This window comes from Gorilla gorilla, chromosome 8 (genome assembly GCF_029281585.2).
Source record: "Gorilla gorilla gorilla isolate KB3781 chromosome 8, NHGRI_mGorGor1-v2.1_pri, whole genome shotgun sequence".
NCBI lineage: Eukaryota > Metazoa > Chordata > Mammalia > Primates > Hominidae > Gorilla > Gorilla gorilla.
In genome coordinates, this window is record NC_073232.2 from 50,181,723 (window position 1) to 50,198,707 (window position 16,985).

At 33.9% G+C, this 16,985-nt stretch overlaps 1 long non-coding RNA gene across 3 annotated transcripts in view; it reads right to left on the reverse strand.

The window, feature by feature from the left end:
* LOC109028669 (uncharacterized) overlaps positions 1 to 7,559 on the reverse strand; it is a 109,337-nt gene extending 101,778 nt beyond the window's left edge. For all 3 annotated transcript variants that reach the window (XR_008668786.2, XR_008668785.2, XR_008668788.2), the window contains exons 1-3: positions 7,284 to 7,559; positions 6,469 to 6,623; positions 4,993 to 5,115 (exon numbers count right to left, since the gene is read on the reverse strand). This is a non-coding gene — a long non-coding RNA (uncharacterized lncRNA). The remainder of the gene's footprint in view (positions 1 to 4,992; positions 5,116 to 6,468; positions 6,624 to 7,283) is intronic.
* Between the last annotated feature and the right edge of the window lie 9,426 nt (positions 7,560 to 16,985).

A 16,985-nucleotide genomic window follows, 5' to 3' on the forward strand; every position in this document is an offset into this window, starting at 1 on the left:
AAAATAATATAGCAGTACTCGTTTTACATATGTCTTTGCTCAAAAATTCAATTTATTTAGAATAAATAGCTTAAAGGTTAATTTTTCAAGAATTCTTTTATTGTTTAAAATTTTGGTTAAATATCTAGATGTATATATTTCTATACCACAGAATAACTGATAATAATATATATACAAGAAAGTTTTGCCCTAATAAATGACCTAGTAATACAATATATGGTATAACTTTGGAGGGGAAAATTTAAGATTTTTATTTTCCTATTATGGATTTAGACACATCTTAATTAAATCAATACAACATTATATTATATCAATTAAGACACATCTTAATTAAATCAATACATTAAAATTATAATATTTGATTTCAGAATACTTATTATTTTTGATTACTTAATTATCAAGAATTAGGTATAGATGTCTTTTTTTATGTTTCATGTAAAAAAAGACGAAAAAAATTTATATTTTGCCACTATTGTTTTTAACAAATCATAATACTTAAAATGTTTGTGTCCATTTTATAATGTGGTTTTGATTGCACTTCTTATAGAATTCAAATAAATATATTTGGTTTTTATTAAATTTGAGGATCACTTTCTCTTAATGAAGAACTTAGTATTCAGAACTGTAATCCTTTTTTTTCTATATTTTGCTTTCTTTTGGTTTTTTTCTTTCCATGTCTTTTATTTGATGAAATATATCTCCCTCCCCTGTTTTTTAGAGTTTTTGTAATTTTGGTTTGTTTCACTACTCTTTGTTAAGCTATGCATTCTCTTTCTAATTATTCTACTTGTTAAATTTTTATTAAAAACAAAAATAGCAATGACATACTTTACATATTTATCAAATTATAAGCTCAAAGCATGAAATAGTATGTATTGACTTCCACATACATATGTTTGTGTACGTGTATATTATGAATAAATTAGTTCATCTCAAATATGAAACTTTAACATCTTTACCATTTTTTGGAATAGTCTAGGATTTTAGACACTTCTTAATTTTGTTTTACCTTTTATGTCACATATTCTTCATTAATAGTTATTAATATGTTGTATTTTCTAGCTGTTCTTGCAAAAAGTAGTTTTATTTTATGTTTCAACAGTCTCAGCGTCAACTGTGACACTTTCTGTGTTTGGCTTTCTTGTTTTGGAATTGCTTATCTTGATGTGCATCCCATTGCACATTGTTATGTTTCTCAAAAGATTATTTAAATGTTATGTGTTTTTATGATCACTCGTTTTTTGCTTTATGCATGCATTATTGCCTTAAACATTAAAAAATACTTGTTTTGATGTGCTTTTTATCTTTATATGTGAAAAATCTTTGCTGGCTAATGTGTCTTTTGTCACAATTGTTTCCTCCTTAATTCTCTTAATGAATTAAGAGAGTATTTCATTTTCTTCTGTCATTTTATGTGGTACAATGCATCTGAATCTGTCCTCATTTTTCTTACATAGGTTTTTCATTTTCTTTTTCTGCTTGAAATTGCCAACATATATCTAAATGTTGACCTACTTAGTATTATACTGACTTTGGTATTTCTTTATCTTTTTATATAGTTATCTTTACATTTTCAAATTAACTTGTTCCTAAGGCTGAAAGAAATAAGAATGAATGTTGCTTCTTTTTTTCCTTTTCTGATTCCTACATCAAGAACAACAATCATATCTTTGTTGGCTTTCTGGTATCTTCTCTCCATAATCATTCATTAATATAACTATTTTTATCTATTTATTGTTTCCTCCTGTACTTTTGCAAATGTTAACAAGCTTGCTCTCCTCTCCCTTTGTTGAAACTGGGTACTATAATTTTTTTCATTTTACGAAATTATACAATTTCATTATGTTAAGATAATACTGGTGTTGCTCTAATTGTTAATTTACAATGGTATTTTATTTCTGACATTATTTTTACTTTTCAACATCGTTTTTATTTTTTCTATCAACCATCTTCCTCTTCATCAGCTTTTGTATTACATGTCTTTCTTTTTCTATACTGTAAAACTTTAATTCTTGATTTTTTAAATATAAAATGATATCCTCTGAAATTCATTTAATTTCTTGCCATTATTATATTTTTAGATTTGTTATTCTTTTACCTGTTGTCATATATATACTTTCCTGTCTTTGTGCCACATAAATCACAAATAAATTTAATGATTATATGTATATATATAAAAAAGCTTTGAAAAATATTTAAACATTTTTTGAAGGCCATATAATTTTATTAACAATAACACATAAAAAGATAGTATACTGCTGTGTTAAAAATTAACACTTAATATAAATCTATTACTAAGCACTACAGCTTAAACATAAAACAACTTAGAAAAAAATTTAGAGAATTGGAATTTGGTAGATTCAGATTCATACCATGGCTCTAGAACTAACTAGCTGTGTGTGATAAAGTTAATCTCTCTGTGACTTCCTCACTTTCATTATCTTTAAAATAAATATAGTGAATTTATAAATAAATTATTTAAAATAAATATAGTAAAATAAACATAGTAATTTTTATATTATACTTATAAAGATTTATAATAATATAAACAAATTTAGAGAAATGCCTGGCTCCTAGTAAATTCTAAATCAATAGTAGATATAACAATTATTTTGTTAAAAAGTATTGAAAATGAATTAATTAATCCTGAAGCCTCAACTACCACATATTTATTTTTTTGTTATCCTATAGTTTCACTTTTTATTATTTTCTCTTCTTAATATAATTAGATTCTTTCCAAATTTTTTGTATTTCTTAATATTATGACTTCTGTTAAACTTTGCATGTAAAACAAACTCATTATATACATATTCTTATTTCCATGCAGTTAAAAATATGCCCCTATAAAACCATTGGTTTATAAGACGGATGAATACAAAATGGGGGGAAACCACTGGTTAAAAAAAATCATCTAATTTTTCCAAGCTTAGTAACATATCAACCAAGAGCAGATGGGGAGAGAATTTTGTATCCCTCCCTTTACTGACTAAATTTGCATCTTCAGTAAAACCTAAGTTTTTTTTTTTTTTAGAAAAGTCTTCAACAATACCCCCTACCCTCTACCTCCCAACCCATGCCAGATACTGTATTGTACCTGATAGCTGCTTGTGATAGTGCATGCAACCTTTCCTGGGTAATTAAAGAATACAAGCTTTAACCCTTTCCCTATATAGACTCAATAGTATCAGAATAGCTCTGATGAATGGGACCAGATACTAACTTGTTCAAGAAAGGAAAGGAGTTCCTTGGTAAAGAAAGGAAAACAGGGCTCTAGAAGGAAGAACTAATAATGCATCAGAGGATGAGTTTGGAGTGAAGGCTTGGATAAAACTTGACACTCACATCATGGGAAAAGTGGAGCAATGGGACTGGTCTCAAGTGTAGCATATGGCACAGACAGAAACTTCAAACTAACTTCTCTAGGTCTGTGGGTGTGTATAAGAATAACGGCTGTTGGCCAGGCATGGTGACTCATGCCTGTAATCCCAGCACTTTGGGAGGCCAAGGCAGGTGGATCACTTGAGGTCAGGAGTTCGAGACCAGCCTGGCCAACATGGTGAAACCCCATCTCTACTAAAAATACAAAAAATTAGCCAGGCGTGGTGGCAGCCACCTGTAATCCCAGGTAATCAGGAGGCTGAGGCAGGAGAATCACTTGAACCTGGGAGGTTGCGGTGAGCAGAGCTCACGCCATTGCACTCCAGCCTGGACAACAAGAGTGAAACTCCGTTTCAAAAAAAAAAAAGAAAGAAAGAATGGCTGTCTAGATGAAATAAAGAGCAGAAGCATTGGGAACTTGGGCCCTCAGTGATGTGGGATTACTACAGGAGGAGTATGTTACCCTGGCAGAAGAGAATGCCTCCCTTTCTCACATCCCTTTTGCTTCTCTCAGGGAAGGTGTGGAAAAGGTTTTCTCCCATCTCCCAGAGATGTATTTTTTGAGAAATTTCATCCCCTCAGCAGGCTTCAGAGAATAGCTTTTTGCTTTAGCTTTACTGCTGGTAATGATAAAGATGTTTCAGTTCTCTCTCTGAGAGGTGCTTGAAATGAGAGATACTGAGTAGATAATGGTACTGATCCTCCTTCTGGAAATGAATTGGCAATGATTTGGATGTGGCACAAGATACAAGCTGAGGGTATCTCATAAATCAACAGCTAATCTTCAGTTTGATGGTGTAAGCGGAAAGACTCATTAATTAAAAAACAGCCTCTAATGCTGCTTGTAGTTTCTCCATTTTTAAGTCAATGCATATAAATCCCAGTGTCAATAAAGAGGCGGAACTGATCAATCAGAAAAGAAATATAGAAGTAAGAATCGTAATGAGACTATCTACCCTTTGATGGGTGACCCTGAGGGAAGAGAAGGGCAATTGCACAGTAGCAAGATGAGGAATCAAGAGTTACAGCAATTTAATTTATTGAGATAAAAAATACTAATATCTAACACATATTATCAGCATTTCATCATCATCCTAAGTCTTTTGTTTTTATGTAATAATTTTTAATCCCCTTTTACCTCTCATTTTAAAGATGAGAACAAGAAGACATAAAGAGTGTCACCAAGGTCTTGGCAAGTTTGCCAAAGTCTCATATCTCCTAATCTGCAAAACTGAGATTTGTGCAAAGAAAATTTGGTTTCTGAGCTTGGGTTTTTAACCACTGTTACAGACTGAACTGTGCCCCTTCAAAATCCTATGTTGAAATCCTAACTCCCAGTACTTCAGAATGTGACTGTATTTGGAGATAGGATATTTAAAATGGTAAAATAAGATCATTAGAGTTGGTCATAATCCAATACGTCTTGTGTTCTTATAAGAAAATGCAATAAGAACATAGACATGCAGAGAGTTCATGTAATAATTGGTATTTATTATTATTATTATTGCTATAATAATTATTAAACAACGAAAAGAGTGAGAAAAGAATTCCGCCATTGAAAATGGACTCTTACTGCACTGATGCAAACAACTATATTGCCATAAAAATACTCACTGATAGTTTCCAATTTCTAGAGGAACCAGGCAGAGAGAAACAAATATGCTCCAAGTCTTGATCACAGGAGTATACCTTACTTTAATTATTAAAGGCCATAAATAGTTCAAAGTTTCTTTGACTCTGAAAAACAAAACATGGATCAGCAATATTCCAAGCAAAGGTTAAAAAGATTTGTTCAGTTTCTTTTCTTTTTTTTTTTTTTTTGAGATGGAGTTTCGTTCTTGTCACCCAGGCTGGAGTGCAATGGCTCAATCTTGCTCACTGTAACCTCTGCTTCCTGGGTTCAAGTGATTCTCCTGCCTTAGCCTCCCAAGTAGCTTGGATTACAGGCATGTGCCACCATGCCCAGCTAATTTTTTTTTTTTTTTAATTTAGTAGAAACAAGGTTTTGCCATCTTGGTCAGGCTGGTCTTGATCTCCTGACCTCAGGTGATCCACCTGCCTTGGCCTCCCAAAGTGCTGGGATTTCAAGTGTGAGCCACCGCTCCCAGCCTGGTTTCAGTTTCCTGAGTTCAGTCCATTTAGTTAACTCTTGTTTTGTTTGATATTCGTGAGCATTTCAGCTCCTTATGAGTCCTGTATATTTTTCTTTATTTTAATGTTACAATTTCCAAAGTTACCAGAAGCCTGTGTTTGAGACCACCTGTTAAAGTTCTATAGCTCATTATAAACCATCTTTGAGAAGGATTAAACAAGGCAACAATTGTCTGTGAATAGCCAAATGTCCAGGGTACTTACAGTTAGAAACACGATTGACAAAGAAGTTTAGTTATCTCCGTGGTTTACAATAACTTAACATAACGACCTTAATTATGATTGATAGCATATATTCAGCCATTAGAATTCTAGAAATCTCATACAATTTTGGAACATGTATTAGGATTATTCACCCAGATACAACCTAAAGAAGACTGAGCATAATTTTTGCAATCCCATGTACCTAAACATGTCAGATAATCCTGTTTACCTCTCTTCTCTGGACACTTCAGGGGCCCTCTGACATATTTGAAAAGCCAGGTGCCAGGGAAGACAATTTTGAAACTGAGGTTTGATTCTGGGAAGGCTGTTAAATGTTTGAGGTTTAAATAACTTGATATTATGAAATAGAATTCCAGGTTACCAAAAGTTATTTATTTTGCCAAAATCATGACTCAGAAATTTTAAAGAAGCAAAAACCTGTTATAACCCTTTACAAATGTGCCAAAGAGCAGATTAGCACCTTAGGAAAATCTTGTTATGCTTTTATTTCAATTTACAGAAAAACCAAACAATACCCTTTTCTGAATTTAGTCAATATGTTCACACAGAATCTCTTCTGCAAGATTAATTTCCACAGTTCTCCCACCACTTCTTTGAACCTTCAGCTTTTTCCTAATTTAACTCAAACAATCCTTTAACCCTAAGCAAAAGTTTACATTTCCATGCCTTCTTATAACCTTTTATTAAAAAACACATTTTACTGTTCTTACTCACCTTGCATGTAAATATATTTCTAGTAGTTTCAACTCCTAGCAATTTTGAACTTTAAGGTAAAACTTGGAGAGTTGCTTCAATTGTGTGCTAACTGCAACTAAGGTGTGCCTTCTTAGTTAGGGGCGTGGTTAGTTCCATATGCCGTGAGTGAGGCCCTTTAAGAGACAGGGGACATGCAGATATTGAATTAGAGAGGGCTCATCCCCTAAGGCAGGATTGCTAAACAAATCCTTGCCGCCAGAGTTATAAGCCATGGCCTCAGGATGTAAAACAAAATAGAGGATTTATTTCACAAGCAAAACCTTGCAGAGCATACAGTGATAGTTGGGGAGCAGAGGGAGTGGCCTAGTAAAGTGTCTTCTAAAAACAAACAAACAAACAAAAAAAAACTTTAAGGGTTTACTTGTTGAGGAGGTGGAAAAGGGAAGTGAAAAAAGGTTTAAAAATGCCTGGGGAATAACTTCTTATTCGTCTGCAAGTGATTTCAACAGCAGGGTTAAAGCTTAATTACTCTCTGATAAAGTTTAACCCCCTGGCAGGGGAAAAGGAAGGCTGCGGTGGCTTGTGTCTGAGAACCATCTAGCCAGCTGTGTGGGACCCTTGGGCCGTGCATCCCGGCCCGGGCACAGAGGGGAGGGGGAGTGAGGAGCCCCCGCTTTCCTGTCTGTCCTGAAAAAGGAAGGAAAAGGCCTTTCCCCCGACGACCCCCAACGGAGCAACGGAGTTTGGGGTCGTGTTTCCCCCACCCTCAGTAGTCTGAGGATGAAAATGCTTAGGATCAACAGTGAGAGGTTTTGAGTCCCCATTTCACTCACTGTTTCTTGAGCTCCCCTGTTGCGCGCCAAAAAGCGGGACTTTCCCTTAGTTCAGCTAAAGACTGGGTCCTTGTCCATTCCACGACCACGACAATTTAGGCTCATAGATGGTTTGAAGGGTGAGTAAAGCAGGGTTTTGTTGGGTGAAAAGGAAGGAAAAGGGGGAACAGGGACCCTCAGCTAGGCCAGAGGCCCCTGCTAGCGTGCTTCCCACCCAGCCGTTTGAATTCCAGGTTCCACACAGGAAGAGGAGGAGTCGGACTCCTGGCTGCTGCAAAGGGCACCAACTTCTGTATTTTCACTCCAGTGCGCATTCCCAGTGCGCAGGCTGGTTGGAGATTCTCCAGGGACCCCCTCCCACCTGGCTGTCTCACTTTCCGTTCTTGACATCAGACGTATTGAAATTCTCTGGGGACCTATGTGAAAAGTGAAGTTAATTGCAATGAGAGAACTGGAGTTTGGGAGCTAATCTGATTGGAGGCTGGCCACTGCAGGTGATCACATCCAGGCAACTGCTGTTTAATTAAGGCAATGCGATTAATCACATATGTCACTCACTGGTAGCAACAGATGACACTGTACAACATTCCACCTATGAAATAAACATAAAGTAACGTTTGGAAAGACAGAGACTGAGTTAGGTCTGAGATTCTCCTTTAACGTTTGAATCTGTCGGGTTTTATTTGAATTCTAAGGATACGTGAAGCTTTATTCTTCTTACTTTCCTGAGTATGCCCTCAAAACTATGTCATTAATTTTGAGTTCTTGTTTTAGTTTTTAAATGGAAACTTCACAAATACACATTGCAACTTTTTTGCCTTTTTTAGGTATAATATAAATTTAATAAACTACTCAGATTTAAGCTTGATGCATTTTGGCAATTGTACACACCCATTTAACCACCACTCTAAAGGAGATATAGAATTGTGCTGTCCAGTATAGTTCCCACTAGTCACATGTGGCTATTTAATCTTAACATTTAATTAATTAAAGTTAAATACAATTTAAAATTTACTTTCTTAATCACACGAGCCACATTTCAAGTTCTTAACAGCTCCTTGTCGGTGGTAATAGCCACTGACATACAGCTATTGGACATACTGGATAGCACATATTTGGAACTATGTAGAAAGTGATAGAAATGTCTTTGTAAAAATTAATAGCCAGCAACATTAGAAAGTGGCTTCTTTTACTCATAATAATTTTTAAATATATCCATAATATTGCATGCATTCCTATTTTTTTTCCTTTTTGCTACTATGTAGCATTCCATTTCATTGTTATGCCATAATTTGTTTAGCAGTTCTTGACTTGGGATAAAAACCTGAGTTAAAAATAAAAAAATAAGAATAAAAGTAAATTTTTAAAAATTTTGCTGTTCATGGAAGTTTGGAGTACTCTACTTTTAGCTATTAGGAATTAGGCTATCATGATACCTTGTAAAATCCTTTTTGTGAACATATGTTTGTTTTATTTCTCTTGAGAAAACACCTAGGGGTGGAATTGCTTAACCATGGAATAAGTGTAAATTTGTATTTATAAGAAACTCTCACAGGAAAAGAAATGTGTAAGAATATTATTCAGCAGTAAAATACTATTTCACATCCAAAAGAATGTTGGGGGGGACTGACAATACAAAATGTTGGTGAAGATGTAAAACAGATATGAATCTCATACGTTGCTGGTAGGAGGGTAAAATGTCATAGGTTCTTTGGACAACAATATCTTATTGTGGTTTTAATCTGCATTTTCCCATTGACTGAAGCTGTTAGACAGCTTTTCATGTGTTAATTGGGCATTCTTAGATCTTCTTTTGTGACATGTTCATTTATTTCTATTGCACTTAAAACAATTAGTTATCTGACATTTGATAGACAATTTTTAGGAGTCCTTTTATGTATTTTAAGTATGCTTATTTTGTCTGATATGTTATTGCATATTCTTTTTCAAGATTTATATCTTAACCTATGTAAATTATAAGGCTAAATGTCTAGTTAGCTATAGGAAGGTGTGGAGCACCAGATTAGAATTTTTTTTAAGTAAACCACAATGTATCAGAGAGTATGCTATAAGTGCAATGAGTCCAAAAAATATCGAAGCCAAGAGAAGTAAATAGGGGGTCCTCTATCCAAGAAACTTTAAAAAGTATAGAAAAGAACACAAAGGAAAGAAAAAAACTCCAAAGCCTGTAATTATTTAAAGATTTAATTTCTTATAACTGTCTTTTTAACATTTCTAAACTTGTATGGCAAACAATAGCATATGTTTAGACAATGGAAAAGATAAAATTCAATAATTGCTGTTTTTTTTACAAAATAAAATTGACCATTTACTATTTGGCATATTCGAATTATATAAATTATATAATAGATGCCATATTCAAGATGGCTGGCAATTTTAGCACAGAAAATAGAACAAAGACAACCAAATCTATGCTCTTATAATAATAATGATTTTTAAAAAGCCTCATATCTTTGGTTTCACTTATTTGTGTATAGAACTTCTAATTAGTAAAATTGCCAATATATTTTTATGAATCCTTTGGTTTTACCTTCTGGATATCTAGAAAACATAGATTTCAAATGTATAAATGATATTTAAAATTCAGTTCCAAATTTTTAAAATATTCAAAATATAATATTCAGAAGGTAATAGTATGTGCTTGCAAAATCTATTCATTTTCTCTTAACATTTTGGAGACGAAATCTTTTACTTCTTCTATACAAAAAAACCCATAATCTTTAATTTGGGCTGGGAGTCCCAATCTTTAACTTGGCTACATGTGGTCAAATTGCATGGCTCCCCAAACAGAAATGATTGTTATCCACCCCCACACAAAAACCCCACACATCCCAACAAACACACACACAACATGACATCAGAAAAATCTTTGGATTTTATCTAATATACATATTCAACATAATATACAATTCACCTGAAGCTGTTTATAAATATCTATTTGTCCCATATTCAAGTAAGAACACAGATGATTCAAGTATGCAGGTATAACAGTCAAATGTGTTCTCTCCAGTGTTATTTGCTGTTAAGTTTAAATGATAGGCAAGGAAGAAGTCAGAGCTAACAATAAATCTTTATTTTCTACTCCTTTCTTATTCATCATGCACACAGACACATCTATAGACACAACATAAAATCTGCACAGACACATCCACACAGTTACAAGCATTTATATAGACACACACACACACGCAAACACACACACTAATATAGCCATATATTCCTCAACTAATATGATTTTTCTTAACTTTCCACATGCCCCCTAGTTGTTCTAGTCTACTAGGCAGTCATTATAAGAAATAATTATTCTGTAGTTTGAACATATAAGTATAGATATTCTTAGTCTAACAGATTATCATATTGCCTGATTTAAAAAAACAAAAACAAAACTCAGTCTCAAAAGTGAACAATGTCAGATGCCACTCTTGGTTTTGAATATTACTTTATCCTAGTTAGGGCCACGGATGCACATTTTTATTTCAACTTTAAGCTATGAAATGTGAAGTTGTTTACAAAAATATATGGGAGTTCTATTGTTTGAGTTATAAAGTAGACCTTGATCTGAAGAATAGAAAGAGATTTCTAACTGTGCTCTCCAGAAACTGAAAAGCCTGGTCGTATTAAGAGTGAGTGTTCTTTCTCTGGAAGTACTGAAGCAGAAACTGCACAGTCACTACTCCTAAACCTTTCCGAAGGCATCAATCCATGAGGCAGCCAGTTAAATGAGATGCCCTCTGAGGTTACTTCCAAACTGTAGTTTCTGTAATTCTACCAGTTTCTCCTGATTTTAACATCTCAACAGTTTATCAGAGCGAAGTGTCTTCTAACATGATTGCTTTGCCTAATTATTTTTAGAACAGGTGAAGTTATATATACATAAACATTTTTTAAAAAGACATTAATAATTAGTTATTATCTCTAATTATTTACATATGACTTTTCTAACTGAGACTAAAACTTTTTTTAGAATTGTGTGCGTATGTTTTTTAAGAATATAGTTTTCAGTTAAAGTAAGACGACTGACCAAATTATTTGAGAGAAAGTAGATATTCAAAGAAAGAGTTTAGATCTTTACAATTTCTTTTCAGATGGAAGAAAGGTATTAACTCCTCCATCCTGTTTAGAGTAAGCAAAAGTTGTTATACCTTCAACATGTTCTGTTAATGAATTAATTGGGAAATACCTTTTAGTTTTTGAAATTCCAGGATTTGTGAGGTTCAAGTATAGAAGTTTTTGAGGAAGGCGAAATGAAAAGGAGCCCTGACTGCCTGAGGTGAAGATGAAAAAGTACGTTAAAAACATTCAAAAGAAACATAAAGGCAGAGACAAGTATAACTGGATTTTGTAATAGGATTGCTGAGATAGGTTCACGTTCAAAATCATATGAAGCATTCTGTTTTCTTGGTTACTGGTTACAAGAGATATTTTATAGGGAACTCATCTGCAACCATGGACACCTTTTTAATTAATAAAGAATATTCATGTTTTAGAATATCAAAGCAAGAAAAATTGCACAGACAAGTCATTGTTTTCTACGTAAAGATAAAAAATTGTTTCATGAATAAATTCAAGAAAATTGAGAGTATCCTATTCTATCTGCATAATGTGGCATTGAGCAAGGTATGGAGTTTTTATTGTTTTTCCATTGTTATTTTGAAAACCATTTAGAAAAAAATACCAGTCTGATTTTCTTTCCACAGGACTCAAATGACAATCTTGCTCAACCTGTCTTAATGCTTTACAGATTATTTTTGTACATTCTCATTGTATGCTTGGAGTACATTACTTATCAATTGTGCTCATGACACTTCCTACAGATATTTTATCTCTTCATGAAGATAGTAAACTAGAAAAATTATGCCATTCATTCTTTTTCTTATTTATTCCTCCAAAAATTCTTAAAATATTGCTTTATTGTCATTCTAAATATTTGCTTTATTAACCTACCCATAATGTCATATTTTGCTCTTTCAAAAGTAATACTAAGTTAACCACAAAGTAGACCTCTAAGCATGTATATAACTATCTATATACACCATACTAGATTTGTTCATGGTTGGTAAGTAGTATGATTTTGCCATTACAGCCAAAGAAAGCATGAAGAATAACTCATCCTTCTTTACAGTGAAAACGTCTCGAAGTCAAGAACCACTAGTTTTCATTTCTTCACAGAGATTACCATGGTCTGCTTAAGTATTATTTGCTGAATTTAATCAGAGTAACACTAGGATTAGTTAATGGCTGTGAAAACTATGAAATAGACTATAATTCTTTACATGGCAAAAGTATATGGTTCATAAACCTTTCAGTTCTGTTTTTCTATTTCTCTATTTCGGTAAGTGCCAGCCATAGGTCCTTAAGCATACCTCAGTTAACAATGGAGGATATTGGTAAGTTATGAAGGCATACATTCCCCAGGGTTTAGCTTTAAAGGTATCCATACATTTAATGGTCATTCTTGATTATTTGTGTGTGCTCATCAGAAATTATCATGGCTAGATGCTATTCAGTAAATTCCCATGGTTTTTAACTACTTCTGGAATCTAAGAACTTTGAAACTTCTCTTTATTTTGTGGCTTTCACTGAACTATGTACTATAAAAGATACACTAATTAAAACATAATGAATTTGTATACTCTACTTAATTTAGCAAATTGAGTATAAAATGAATATACAATGCATGTATACATTAGATGTAGAAGTATACATACATATTGTAGTATGTATACTACAAAAGAAGAGTGTTCACTATTTACATTTTAATATACAATATTTTCTAACACAATTTAGGCGTGTATATGTGTGTATTTGTGTGTGTGGTGTGTGTGTATTTTATAACACTACTAAACTCTCTCCGTAAGACCTTAGTGATTTAAACTTCAAGCACTGACATTTCAATGTTTATTTTTATTTTGTATTATTAATATTAAACCAACCAAAACTATGCATTTGCCTTTGTGTAAATAGATGATGGTATCACTGAAATTTTAGTAAGTAATTTCGTGTGTTCATATTAATGCTAGTCTGCTTTGCATTCCAAATCTCCCTGATCCTAATCTAACCCAGCACACATACAAACATGGGCTTGTGAATGTTCACATTCACATAGGAGTCCAAAATAGGCAGATTTCTTCATATTCACATAAGCAGAAGATGCTAAGAATTCTTATTATGTGTTGCTTTATTTATTCTTATCATTTGAAAGGTGATGTTGTTATAGAAAATTGTCTAAGTAGAATTTTTATTTTGCAATTTCCTTGTGCCCACAAGTAAAATACCAATATCTCTATATATTCAATATTGGATTTACGGAAAAGAAGACATAATTAAAGAAAAGGAAGATACTAAAAAATTTAGTAATTTCCCCAAACTGAAAAATCTATATTTCTGTGCAACAGGCTCTTTCAATAACAGATATGTGAAAATATAATCCTATTCACTCTGTCAATGAGATATTAAGAACTAGAAATGCCTGAATGACTCTAAGAATTTGAAATTCAGGTTTTATCTATCTCAATTTAATATTCACATAAAAATGCAAATTTCAACTGTATTTTAAGATAAGTATTGGTAAATATTTTTGAGTGTTTTCAAACATTCATTTGTGAGGGTTTTGTTTTTATGTTGTGATAATGTCTCATTATTTACTTCATTGGGTAATTAGAGGATGTATATATGGTCGCATAATATATTTCAAGTGTATTTCAGAGCTGACACTTATTTGTTGAATCATGTATGGTAGATACACAGTGTAAGCTAACCACGTTAATAAACTATACTATTATTCAGGATTCTAATCTGTGGAGAGCAGTCACAGGGTTCTGCAATGTAACCTTTTCAAGCATTCTAGAATAATTAAATCATGAAGGAAGGGAGTAGCCCAATTAATTGAGAGCTATGGCTGTATGTCTCTTACCCCTCAACATAGAAAAACAAACCCAACAACTGGAACTGTTTCATGGGTATGTCATTGAGGTTAGTAAATGAAATAGTGGAAATTAGGGAATTTGCAATTTCCTAATGACATATAATATAGAAAACTTTTTCATAAGCTTGCTTGTGCCTCTGTATGTTTTCTTTGGTGAGGTGTCTTTTTAGATTTTTGGCTCGCTTTTTGAATTGGGTTTTATTTTTTATTGTTGGGTCTTAAGAGTTCTTTATATATTATGGTATGTGTTTTTACAAATATTTTGATTTTTGCAAAACGCATGGCTTGTCTTTACATTTTCCTAAAAATGTCTTTTCAGAGCAGAAGTTTTTAATTTTAATGAAGTTCAATTTATCAAAACAGACCTGCCTCATTTAATTGGGCTTTGCTTTATTGCCCTTCACATATCAGCTTTTTAGAAATTGAAAGTTTGTGACAACCCTGCATTGAGCAAGTCTATCAATGCTATTTTTCCAACAGCATGTGCTCGCTTGTATCTCTGTGTGACATTTTGGCAATTTTCCCAATATAGAAAACATTTTCATTGTTACTATATGTGTTAAAGTGATGTGTGATCAGTGCTTATTAATGTTGCTATCGTAATTCTTCTGGGGTACTATGAACTGCACTTATATAAAACAGCAAACAAATAATAAATGTTCTGTACATTCAGACTGCTTTACTGACTGGCTATCTCACCCCCTGCTTGGACCTCCCTATTAACCAAGACACAATAATATTAAAATTCCATCAATTAATAACCCTACAGTGGTCTCTAAATGTTCAAGTTAAAGGGAGAGTCACACGTCTCTCACTTTAAATCAGAATCTAGAAGTGATTAAGTTTAGTGAGAAAAACATGTGAAAAGCTGAGATAGGTTGAAAGATGGGCCTTGTGTGCCAAACAGCCAACTTATGAATGCAAAAGAAAAGTCCTTGAAGGAAATTAAAAGTGCTACTTCAGTAACACAGGAATGATAAGAAAGAGAAAGAGCTGTATTGCTGATATGGAGAAAATTTTAGTAGTCTGAATAGAAGATCAAACCAATCACAACATTCCCTTATTAGGCCAAAGCCCAACCCAGAGCAAGGCCCTAATTCTCCCCAATTCTGTGAAGGCTGATAATGGTGAGGAAGCTGCAGAAGAAAAGTTTGAAGCTAGCAGAGATTGGTTTGTAAGTTTCAAGGAAAGAAGTCACCTACATAACATAAAAGTGCAATGTAAAGGAGCAAGTACTGATGTAGAAGTTGTAGGAAGTTATCCAGAAGACCTGGCTAGATAACATAAACAACTAAACAACCGATTTTCAATATAGATGAAATAGCCTTCTATTGGAAGAAGATGCCATCTAGAACATTCATAGCTAGAGAGGAGAAGTCAATGCATGTTTTCAAAGCTTCAACGGATAGGCCGACTCTCTTGTTAAGGGCTAGTAAAGCTGGGGACTTAAGTTGAAGCCAATGCTGATTTTCCATTCTGGAAATCCTAGGGCTGTCGAGAATTATGTCAAGTCTACTCTGCCTGTGCTCTATAAATGGAAAAACAAATCCTAGGTCACAACACATCTGTTGACAGCATGGTTTACTAAAGATTTTAAGCCCACTATTGAGAGTTACTGTTAAAAAAAATCCTTTCAAAATATTACTGCTCATTGACAATGCACCTGGTCATGCAAGAAGCCTAATGGAGATAAAAAAGAAGATTAATGTTGTTGTTTTGTTGTTTTTATGCTCCTCATATAACATCTATTCTGCAACCCATGGATCAAGGAGTCATTTAGACTTTCAAGTATTTGTATTTAATAAATACCTTTTGTAAGACTTGTGAACCCATAATATCTGAGACAGGTCTCAATCAATTTAGAAAGCTTACTTTGCCAAGGTTAAGGATGCACCTGTGACACAGCCTTAGGGGGTCTTGATGACATGTGCCCATGGGTACAGCTTTCTTTTCTACATTTAAGAAAGACATAATACATCAATCAATACGTGTAAGATCTACAGTCGTTGGACCTAGAAGGGCTAAGGGGTGAGGTTCCTGGGTCATAGGTAAATTTTAAAATTTTCTGATTGGCAATTGGTTGAAAGAGTTATTATCCGTAAAAAGGAATATCTGGGTTAAGATAAGGGGTTGGGGCTGGGCATGGTGGCTCAAGCCTGTAATCCCAGCACTTTGGGAGGCCAAGGTGGGCAGATTGCCTGAGGTCAGGAGTTCGAGATGAGCCTGGCCAACATGGTGAAACTTCATCTCTACTAAAAATACAAAAATTAGCCAGATGTGGTGGCAGACACCTGTAATCTCAGCTGCTCAGGGGATGGAGGCAGGAGAATCGCTTGAACCCGGGAGGTGGAGGTTGCGGTGAGTTGAGATCATGCCACTGCACTCCAGCTTGGGCAGCAGAGCAAGACTCCATCAAAAAAAAAAAAAAAAACTGATAAGAGGTTAGGGAGACCAAGGTTTTGTCATGCAGATGAAGCCTCCAGGTAGCAGGCTTCAGAGAGAGTATATTGTAAATGTTTCTTATTAGACATAAGTTCTTCGTTGACATTAACACTTGAGGAGTATAATGAGGTATGTCCAACCTCCTATTCCATCATGGCCTGAACTAGATTTTCAGACAAATTCCAGAATACCCTTAGCCAAGAGGAGGGATCCATTGAGGTGGTTGGGGGGCGCTTAGAATTTCATTTTTGGTTGGTAGACTATACCTGCTATAGATAGTGATTCCTCTGATGGATTTGGGCAAAATAAATTGA